Raw genomic sequence first — 11846 nt, 5'->3', positions numbered from 1 at the left:
ACACAAAAACCTATCAGGGTCTGACACCTGCACTGTCTAAGATATATAAATAGTTTGTATAAACAATAAAGGCCATTTTGCTGGAACCCAGCCACGCAGACATAGTGTTTTTTTCAGTCTGCCTCAACTTGCATCACCACATTTACAATCAGCTACTGAGGGCTTGCAGTGGTGGAAGTGTAGAGGTAGGAGCTTCTGCGGATGGTGTCAGGAAATGAGATGCATATTTTCATCTTTGTTGGGAGGTTAACAACTGCTTTCAGAGGCAGCCTAGCATATATCTGGTGCCGAGATCAGGGCTGAGGCAGCTGAGCATGTGCCCTTGTTGAGATTTACCCAGATTATTCCCCTGGTGCTGGATATTTATCTTGCATGAGCTGACTCGAAAAGAGCTTTTGGATCCTAATGAGAAAATTTAGGCACCTAAGTCCAAAATCATGTTCCTGAAAACTGCGTAGGAGGCAGCTGCCTCCTAATCCTACTAGAATCTCAACTCTATAGGACTTAAGCTCCCCTGGTGCCATCCCTCTTAGGCCCCCCTGTCCATACCACCCAGCCCTGGTGACTGTGCTATGCGTGCCCAGGAAGACCTCACTCTCTCAGCAGGCACTGAAAGCAAGATCCAGCTGTGTTCAGACCCAAACTGTTCCTCTGCTTTGTGCTCTGGAAGTTCCTGCTGGTAGCATCCTCCTGCAAAGGGCTCACCACAAGGGCAGCAAAGGTGCCTACCATCTCCTGAGGTAGAAACTTGCAGAAAGCGATCATGCCCATTTTTACCCACACAGCGCACTCCCAGCATGTGGGAGACCCACTTTCTATTTTCTTCTTGTGAGAGGTTTCAAAGCCACATCCTAACCACGAGGCCAGAGGCTATTCTGTGGCAAAGATGCTCCCACCCTTCCTGCTGCAAGTTTTCTGCCGAGCAGCCCACCATGTGTTGGCTTCACACCTCTCCCCTGGATGTCCTCCTGGGGCTGGAAGGAGGCTGCACTTGTTCACCTGCCCTGGAAGAGCCCAGCAGGCAGCAGGGGAGCATTTGGATACAGGAATGTTGTATCAAGTAAGTCCTTGTGTGGCTTTAGCTGTGAATAAACAAGCAGCCTTATCACTGCTACTGGAATTGCCAAGCCAAACGTCATCCCAAGTGACAATCAGTAAACACCCTCCATAGCCAACATCCCTCAAGGATGAGGGATGATCCACTGGCCAGGGATATATTTTCACAACAGATCTGGAACCAAAAAAGAGAGCTCACTTCCTGCTGTAGGACCCACTGCTCACCTTCCAGCAGCTCTGGAGTTCAGCCACTGCCAGAGCAGATGTGACTGAAGCAACCCCAGAAGCCAGCCAGTTCAGAGGCCAGGGCATTACTTTTAGCCCCTGCCCTGTTACAGCTTGAGCACCTGGCTGTCGGCTCAGGCACACACCTGCCTCCGCTGCCTTGCTGGGGGGTAGGAATCTCTAACGGAAGGGCAGGTGGAGCAACAGGAGGGTCTGGGCTAAAATCCCTGTGACAGATCCATTGGGGCTGATTGGCCAAGCTTAACTCTGGCTTACTAAAACACACCACATATCTGAAGTGCTATAGGAGGGGGGTTTGATGATTTCTTTGCACGGGAATGGAAGCCAAGCCCTCAAACTTCTTTGTAGATTTCTTGGCATGTCTTACAGACCTAGTTTTTGGAGTCCAAGGGTTATGTGGGGATATTAACTGTCATTCACAAAATTACATATAAATGTGTTGCTTGCCCTAATGGTTCCTAAAGCAGAAAATCTTGAAGACAAAGACATTTTAAATTGAAAACAGCTTGAATGCTGGAAACACTGAAGCTTTCCAGCCTTCAGACAGCTGCCTGCACCTTCTCTCCCTGAAATCCTCTTTCCTGACCAGCCTAAGGACTCTTGCACTCCTCTTCCCAGATGTGTGGCTCCTCCAGAGGCACAACTTGCTCCCACTGTTTGCTTTTTCCTCCCATGGGCAGCAAATCAGTGACATTTTGGACACATGGTAGGTGAATTCTCCAGCTAAGCCACTCTCCACAACAGTGTCCTAAAATCTACCAACCCAGGCAGCAAGTTCCAGGAACAAGATCTGTGGGCTTGGAAAAGGAGAAGATGCGTTTCCAGAAGATGGACTGGCCACCGTCAGCAGGACAAGACACTATAGGAGTCTTGCTCTGCATCAGTAATTCTGTCCTGGTCACTTGAAGAGCTCAGTTATGTTATATTTTCCTCCCTGTGATTTTTAAGAAAAGATGCTTCCATAGGGAGCCAAAAGTTCCTTACTTAAGCAGATATTAGAAAGTTATTTTCTATATATGTATATTTTTGTGTACATATATAAATCATCATAAGTGTATCATTAAAACATGAACAACTGGAACGCTTTTGATTCCATGTGAGGCCTCCTAAAACACAGGCAACTCTTTACAAGAAGAGGTTATCTATTCAGTCTGCTTACTTCTGTTGTGTATATACTGTACCCAGCCCAGGGGTGAGGAAACAGCTGAGGGAGCTCAGCATCTAGACAGCTGAGTGTCTGTCATTACTGTCACCACTGCTGAAGTGTGATGCAGCAGGCACAGCACCTTCCCTCCACTGCTGGTAACCAGCCAGCCAGGAGCACAATCAACACAAAAAAACACAGCAATCTGTGATATTGCCTTAATACTTGACATTTTCGGCATATTGTCCTAGAGCTACGGGCTCATCCACCCCCTGCACGCCCAGCAAGGGAACCACCAGTAAAATAAATCTCCTGTGTGATTAAATAATCTCATACCTGAAGTTTGTGTTTATTCAGTGTATTTCATGCCAGCAAACCATTTACGCAGGTTGTGCAGGTCTATGACTGCTTGTTCATGGCTTTTAATTGCCAGAAACGGACTAGCCAATTGTCTTGATGAGTTAAGGCAGTAAATAAAGACATCATATAAGTGCCTGATCACAAACACTATTTGGGATAAATTAAATCCTGGGCTTATGTTTGCTCTAACCTCTCTAGCTCATAACCAAGACATACTGCTTTAAGCGTGCTTTTGGTTAATTAAACCAAAAAATATCCCTGGAATCGGGGATATTGCCCACAGTTTGCATCCACAATTTGGGCACAAATTAAAATATGGGGAATTCTGTTTCACCATAAGATAAAACCTTTTTTTTTTATTATTCCTGTGAGGATGGTTGAACGCTGGAGCAGGTTGGCCAGAGGCAATATCCTGGGCAACCAGCTCACGCTGATGCTGCTTTGAGCTGCAGGGTGGTTGCTCTAGATCTCCACTGGCCCTTTACAACCTCAGCTTTTCTTGATCTGTGAATCCTGTCAATGTTTCTAAAGCTGAATGTGCCCTGTACTATGAAACACTGCCTCAAACTTCATCTCTTTGTTTCATTGCACCTCCTAACCAAAATGGATCACAGAAGCCTTCTTCTCTGTTATTACCCGTTCTTTTTTGCGGCTGCCCGAGCCAAGAGCTCCTCTGGATCTGGTTTTTATCTGGGCTGATAAACCAGTCAAACCTGTTGTTCTCTTCCAGGGGCTTCTGCACCTCCACCTCCCTGGTGGCAGGCACAGCATGGAGGGACCTGGGGCAGGACCTGTCCTTGTCACCCCTGCAGCCCTCTCTGTGCTGAGCCAAGGGAGCAATCTGCACAGGGCCTGGGAAACAAGCCTGGATGATGCCTATTAACACAACCTGTGGAAAAGTTTCAGCCAGCAGACAGGGTTCTGCTCATGCCATGTCAAGAAGCTACAGCCCTGAACATCCATTCTCTTCCACATGTAATAATGTCTGTAGCAACACATTTTCATTTATCATCCCGGTGCGTGGTTTCTGTGTTCATTCCTTCCTGCTGTTATTGTCAGGGATTTTCCTCACGTTTCTGCTCTCTCCCACTCTGGCAATTGCAACATCTTCCTCTCCACAAGACACAGACTTCTGCACTAGGATCCCAAATGTCACTTCGGAGGTCATCCCTCCCTCCTGGCTCCTTCCCTCCTTCTTCCAATAATCCAGCTACCTCCTCCTTTACTATTGCAACAACTCTGATACAAGCCCCCTCTTTCAAAGCTTTCCTTATCTGTCCATGCTTACTAATCCTCTCTAGCTGAGCCACCCTCTCACCTCCAACCTCTCTTCTCCACATGGTTTTTCCAGCGTGCACAGCCCAGTCACATGCTGGTGAAGGTCATATGATGGGTAGGGATGGCCAGGCAGGGCTGCAGCAGGCATCTGCTGAACACAGGGCCCTGCTAGGCAGCATACCTCCAGCTCCCACCCTGTCCCAGGGCCGTCAGCTACCCCATGGCTTAGGGCTGGACCTGCAATGTGCGGGGATGTGACACCAACTGCACGGGTGAGGGATGGGAGGCAGAGACCACAGAGCTGCATCGCAAATGGCAAGGAAGGTGCTTTATGCATGGGGAGTGGGTTAGCAGGATGAATCCTGCACCCATACCCCAAACTGGGCAGGGCCGCTGCTGCTCCCCTGTCCTGCCTGCCCAGTAGCTCTCTACTCACACCTCCTACGTCATGCTCTGCTTAGAACATATCACCCTTGCTATACAAAACATATAATAGATTCATAGAATAGAATCACAGAATGGTTTGGGTGGGAAGGGACCTTCAAAGTCCCTCTAGTCCAACCCCCTGCCATGGGCAGGGACATCTTCAACTGGCTCAAGTTGCTCAGAGCCCTGTCCAACCTGGCCTTGGATGTTGCCAGGGAAGGGGCATTGGGCACCTCTCTGGGCAACCCATGCCAGCGCCTCACCATCCTCAGCATAAAACATTTCTTCCTTCTATATAGCCTGAATCTCCCCTCTTTGAGTTTAAAACCATTCTCCCTTGTCCTATCGCTACAGGCCCTGCTAAAGCTCTGTCCCTGTCTTTCTCCTAAGCCCCCTTTAAGTGTTGAAAGGCTGCAGTAAGGTCTCCCCAGAGCCTTCTCTTCTCCAGGATGGACAACCCCAGCCCTCTTCAGCCAGTGCTCCAGCCTCTAATCATCTCCATGGCCTCCTCTGACCCCACTCCAGCAGGTCTGTGCCCTTCCTGTGCTGAGGACCCCAGAGCTGGATGCAGCACTGCAGGGGGGTCTCATCAGAGAGCAAAGGGGCAGAGCCCACTACCTCACCTTGCTGGCCACACTGCCAGTGATGCAGCCCAGGATATAACTGGCCCGTACAGAAAAACCCTCTTGTTTTTCCTGTGCCCTGACCTTAGTCTGTCTGTCCTTGGACTAGGAGTTCCTGGAATGAATATCAGCAATGTCTGTACATCACAGGCAGTAACACGAGTACAAAGTACTAAGAAATGCCCCAAGCTTTTCTTAATTAATTAGAGAGCCACTGACTCTTCCCAATACGATCCACGCACTCAACAAACACAATAAATGGGAGAAGTTGGGCAATTAGGAATAAACAGCCAGAAGGCAAAGCAGAGCCCAGTGGGGGACCAGCATCCTCAGGGACTTCTCATTCTTTCCCATCATCATGTTGCACACTTTGCAAACTGATGTGATGGATGCCCTTTTCATAGAGACACAGAGGAATTCAGGGATGGGATAACTGATGGGTTCTCAAAGTTAAATACGCAAACTGGTGAAAAAAGAAATGAATAACATTGTCAGTATAAGGGAAGCCAACATCTGAGGAAAACAGAGGCTCCATGTATCTCTAAGGTTGGCTCCAGGCTTTCCCCTGTCTCAGGCAGATCCCAGCGCTGTGCCCTGCCCAGATTTGAGAAGGCAAAAATTTCAAAGGAGAGGGTAAATGAAAAACAGGGTGCTGGAGAACAAACAATATTGACCTTGATGATACACAGCATCATCTTGTGCTGCTTATTTCTGTGCTCCAAACTATTTGTTATACTTTTTCTGAAAAACAGAAGATAACACATAAAAGTTTGTTTGTGGTTGAGAATACCATTCCCATTCAATGTCAATCACAGTAAAACACTGCTGAAGGATCTCCTAAACACCAGCCAAATCAGCAATCAACACTGCAGAGGCAGCGCGTGCATGAGCTGTCTGACCCAACAACAGCCTTGGAAGAAAGAATTATCTGAGATTTGCAACCATAAAGCTTGGGTGCAAATTAGCAATAATGGTGAGAACTAACATTTTATGTTTTTACGGGGCTTTGCCAAAGTAAGTAACAAATTAATTGGGTGTAATAAATAACTCCTTTTCTGTAGGCCACTGGGAAGTTAAGTGGCATGCTCAGAGGTTCCTCATTTCTGTGTCCATTCAGATTTACAGGATCAGTTTTGAAAGCCTGAGTGGCACTGAGATCAACTTAAAGTGGATTTAGGAGTGCTGAAAATGAAGCGCTAGATGACTGGTGTGGGATTTAGTCTAGGAAGCTTTTGGCAAAGGGGGAGATGTCAGCTTATTGTTTATGTATATAACTACTCTGCCAAAATGACAACTTGTAAGACCTTTTAGCTGCTAATTACCAGAAATGAGCCCAAAGACAGAGCTGCGCCCCAGTCTGACAGACACATCTGACCAGGCAGGAGAGCCACTGCCTGCTCTGCCAGGTCTTACGGTCTCCTCTTGAGCTGCAGTCCAGCAGAGCGTAGAGTACATCTCATTGATGGTGCTACCACATCCACTCCAGACTTGGGCCAAATATTCCTGCAGATCTAAAGAAAAAGCATTTAGATAAGGGTATGCGCTCTAAAGCAATCCCTAAACCAAACAACTGCCTGCCAAACTCTTCTCTGGACTCTAATAGCTCCAGGCTCCACTTACAAAACACAGGGGTGCAGTGTTAATAATTTATTATCTTGTTTAATCTTTTCCCTTTGCTGGATGCAGGAGAGTTAAAGCAGAAGTGCCACCAAGGGCTCACCATCTACCATCTGAAGGGTCAAGTGATCACAAACTTCTGAGACATTTCTCCAATCCCCCACCAAAACAGGACCTCAGAAAGGAGTAGAAGCAAACATCCTCCTGGCCACCCACAACACCTCTGCACTGCCAGCAGGCTTGGCTCCAAGTCCATGTTCAAGCCCAAACATGCCTGGCATTCATATGGCTTAGATGGAAAAGCACAGGCTTTGGGTAAAGGTGTAAGGAGAGAAAAAAATATACATAATTCTCTGACACAGCCCTGAAGACATCCTTGTCTGCAGAGTGGATGAAGCAAGCCTACTGCCCACCACTGGGTCTCCTGTCTGACACAAAGCAGCCAACTGATCTGGATCCATCTCACATACCACAAGACACGCTGGGAATGACAAGCTGCTGAATTACCCTTGTCCATTTGGACACAGGGAATAGGCATGAGCATTGCAGCACTCTCAAAACTAGCCGGCTTACAACAAGGCTTTTACCATCAGTCAGATTCTACTGTCCACAGTAGAACCTGGGTGCTCTGGTTATGGTCTAGAGAGTAAAGACTAAGGCTATTGTGGTCTATAGCATAGGGACTTCAAGTAACAGTCTTGGATAACAAGCAGCATAGCGATTCAGATGTCATTGGTTAATAAGTGCTAACATAATTCTAACATGGAGGTTAACTCCTTAAAATCAAAATGCTCTTATAACTAGCTGTTAGATAAACATGAAATATAGGAGGATTCAGTAAAATTTTAAGATAATCTGCAACATGGGGAGGGGGCAGCCAGCGGGGATCAAAGCCTTCTGGAAACCTCACTGTGGATGGTGATGCCTGGAGGCAGGTACAAACTGTAACATTCCTGCCTGTGTGACAACATTCACAAGAATTAGCATTTCACAGGAATGTGGGAATTTATTCTTCAAGGCCCAGGGTATCCACATATCCACGAGTGCTACAGCCCAAACATTGCACCAACAGAGCATGTGCTTGTTAAGAACCCAGGAACAGATGCCATTGGATTTAATGTGGGACAGGAGGCCCTTTGCGGATTTGCAGACTGCCGGCAGGGTCAGCTGTAAATATTCCCTCATGATCAAAGGCATTCATCTAAGGATTACATGCTGGGGGCTTTGTGGTAAAGTAAATTTGCAACTAACAGGACCATTAGTAGTCAGACAGTTTAGTTGGCTCGCTGACTGCCATTTATTTTCCCCCCAGTCATTTTTACTACATCTAAATACCATGGGGATATGAGACTTGAATGATATGGCCTAAGAAATCAGCTTAGAAGAAGTAGGAGAAGGGGTTACCTCCAACAAAGAGAGCTCAACAGGGATCGAATGGGGATATCAATAGTGGGTAATGCCACTGAAGCATGTGAGCTGATTTCATAACCTGATAGAGATTAGCCTCTCTGGAAGCAAGCAGGATATGTCGAGGGATATGAAGTATTGGTCCTATAAAGCATGTTCACAGAGGGGCTGTATTTGAAAGGCTAAGGAGGGGAGGAGAGACTTTGTGGGGTAAGGAATTGCTGTGAAACAAAGACACCACGGCCTGTTTTCACACCAGTTTGATGCTTACAGAACAAAAGTATCCCAAGCAGAAGCTGCACCACATAAGCAACATCTTCCCCCCCCCCCCGCAGGAAGCCCTAAGTATAAAATAACCAGTGGCATGATGGGATGATGACAAACCAAGAGGTCCTGGGCTGAGCAGGCACCAGGTGATGCAAGGATTAACCTGGGATGCTGTTTTACTGCAGAGCTGCCTCTCCAGGACCGCAGACCCTTTGGATGCAGCCAGCTCTGCACCCCCACCCATTGTGGGGGCCCTCCCCGGGCCCTCACCCCAGCTCAGTGCACCCTGAGGTTGCTGCCATCCAAGCAGCCCTTCCCTCCCTCAGTTTGTTCTTCAGCCCCATCTCCACCCCTCCTCCCTCATCATCTCAGAAACAAATTAGGCAGAAGGAGCCAAGAGGGAAACTAACACCAATCCCATTAAATTCTACGGCCTAGGCTGTGTTTTATAACAGAAAAGAAAAACTGGTTTATAGCTAAAAAAATAAAAAAGGAGAGAGAGAGAACAATCCCTTTCTCTCCCCTCCTCCTATCTTGCAAATCCTACTCCCTCCTTCATTGGAGAAAAAGAAATAAAATAGAGAAAAAACAGGCAGGAAGAATGGAGGGTGTGTAAAACACTCTCAGGTTTCTAAACGTGGAATTAAAAATTTGCAGAACAGCAAATTCCCTGACACTGAATATCTCACCTAAAGCAATAAAATCAATCTTGGGCTTGTGCAAACAAGCAATCCCTAACAGGAACATCTTTGACTCTTGTTGTTCCATTGCTTTCAGCAACAAGCACCCCACGAACCCAAGAGCCACAATTTTTCCCCATCAGGAGGGGTCACTCGAGCCAAGTGCTCCACTGCCTCCTTCCTAGCGATGCAAACGCAATGGCATGCAACCTCAGCTGTGGGAGTACTGTGCAAATCTCTCCTGCAGCCGCTCACCGAGGTGGCGGTACCCTGTTCTGGGCAGCAAAATACTCTCTGCTGCTCTTCCCACAGCAGGTCATCCCTGGGAGAATGAGGGATGCAATGTCAGCAGCGCTGTTCATGCAAAAGGCTGCTGTTTATTTTCCTTGTGATCTCCATGGATGCTCACACCAGAATTTACCTCTGCAGGTCTTTAAAGAGGTTGTGTGATGCTGAAGGATTTTCCCTTTTCCCTTAATGCTCAGCTCTTTGATGATTCATACTTCTTGCTGTGATTTCTGCAAGGAAAGGAGGTGTTGCCATGCTCATTTTAAAGACAAGGAAATAGGAGCATTAAAGACAATTATTTTGCAGAAGGCTCCCAACTTCAGTCTCCGTGAGCAGGACGGCGACAGCCTATTTCTATCAGAGATGCCAAGCTCCTGCAGAACACACTGGCCATAACTGAGGTCTGAGATGTTCTGCTCATACGGAAGCAGCATTGAAAGTGTCACTGCCAGATGCACGGACATGGAAACCTCTCAAATTAAATGATGCCAATGAAGAAACCTGCCTAATCCTTCCCCGAGATCATCACCAGACTCTAGACCTTTAAATATTTTGGCGTATTAATTTACATATGATACTGATTTTAGCTTTTTGCTACTGAGAAGGAAGCTTATCTCCTTTCACATCCTTTCTACCTCCACATCTCATAGCTCTGCTCTGACTCACCACATTTGGTGCTGAAGCAGAAATCAACCCCGGCCCCAGCCACTTGGCACCCACTTGCAAAGGGCTTGTGACTACAGCTGAGCAGGCTATTTTCCTGTTTCCTATAAAAATGATTTCAAAAACATTCCTGTTCTGCTTTTGGACTGAACTGAGATCTTTAGGAAATCACAGTGGGAATGGAGCTGGGGAGAGATTAAGAGAGCCAGAAAAATGCCTCCAAGAACAGCCACTGTCTCCCCGGGCATTGCCCTACTCACACCAGCTGCTGGGATAAAGCCTCCAACGTCCCTCCAAGTGCTGTAAATATTGAGCTTCCAGCTCTTTTAAGATGGATTATTATCTGTTTCACCCTGGGTTATTATTTATTACTTATTACAATATCCAAAAATTCCATCTGGGAGCTATGAAATCTTTCCCAGTGAAAAATTAATCAAAACTAGGAATTTCTCCTTAAAATTATTAGGCTTAACAAACTGTTATTTTCCAAGCAGCTTTGGGTGGGAGCCGCCTTCTCTCCAGGCCATTAGGGTTACAGAGAGATCAGTGCAAAGCCGTACTCTGCACATTGATACAATGCCCATCACAACAATTCCTGAGCATCTCCCCAAACGATCATCACCTTTTGGCCAAAGCAACCAGGAATTATTTTGATGTGCCCTTCTTTGCTGTTGCTAAGCTATTCTTGCTGCTACTGTCATTCTTGGAAGCCAGAGATGAAGAGGAGAACCCCCTCCCAGAGCCTGGCTCTGCACAGACAAAAGGAGGACACAACAGCTGAATGCAAAGGCAGGGGAGGAAGAATGAGAAGATGTTGCAGTGGCTGGCAGTCTAGCAGGGCTTTGTTGGCACCAGGAATTTTTTGAAATAATGAAGCGTTTGATAATAAGGCTTAGCTGATTCATTTCCTGCAGGAGTAAATCTGCTTGCAGGCCAGCAGCTGAGAAATCTCTGTCCTTTCTTTTTTAGGCTGCTGCTGTCAGGATGCTGTTCCTTGAGAGGGACCACACGGCTGTGGGAGAGGCTGTGTCCTACAGGACACTCCACTCAAACCCAGGCTCGCTGGGGAGCAGCAGTTAGTGTCATCTCCAGCCTCCTGAAACAGGAGGTGCTTGGCTAGCTCCCAGAACATGCAGTCAGAAATTAAGAGATTCTGGGAATGAACCCCAAAAGGAGGAAAGTAGCACTTCCAGCCACAACCTGCTGCATGCACAAGAGCTATCAGAAAAGCTTTTAGCATAGGATAGGATAGGATAGGATAGGATGGGATATTTCAGTTGGAAGGGACCTACAACGACCATCTAGCCCACCTGCCAACCTAGATGGAGTTGGGAGGTGGCTAGGTTGAGCAAGGCTTGGAGGGGTGCAGGGAATGAACTCAGAGCTCTGGGAAAGCGCTGCTGGAAAGTCAGATCAATTATCTCCATCAGTATCCATCAGTGAGGGCTAAAGTAATTCCTGTACTTGCTTTCCCATTCTTTCCCTTGCTGTTGACTGGGTTTAGGCCTCTATCTTTTCCTCCTCATCTCTGCCAGTCGTTCCCCTGCACCTTTTCCCTGCCTTCTCCCCGCAGGCCCTGGTGCCTCCTCCTGGTTTTCTGCTGCAGGTTTAGAGGGAAAGGGAAGGAGCCAGAGCACCGAGGAAGGGGAATAAAGAGAGACCAGGAAAGCTGCATGTCCCATAGCATCACCTCTTCCCTTCACACTGCACGCACTGAGATGGCAGCAGAATAAACCGAAATATTTTGTGATGGACCTGTAACTGGCAAAAATAAAGGTAATAATAATAAAA

The sequence above is a fragment of the Falco naumanni genome, chromosome W (genome assembly GCF_017639655.2).
Source record: "Falco naumanni isolate bFalNau1 chromosome W, bFalNau1.pat, whole genome shotgun sequence".
Classification (NCBI taxonomy): Eukaryota; Metazoa; Chordata; class Aves; order Falconiformes; family Falconidae; genus Falco; species Falco naumanni.
This window is presented reverse-complemented; position numbering follows the sequence as displayed.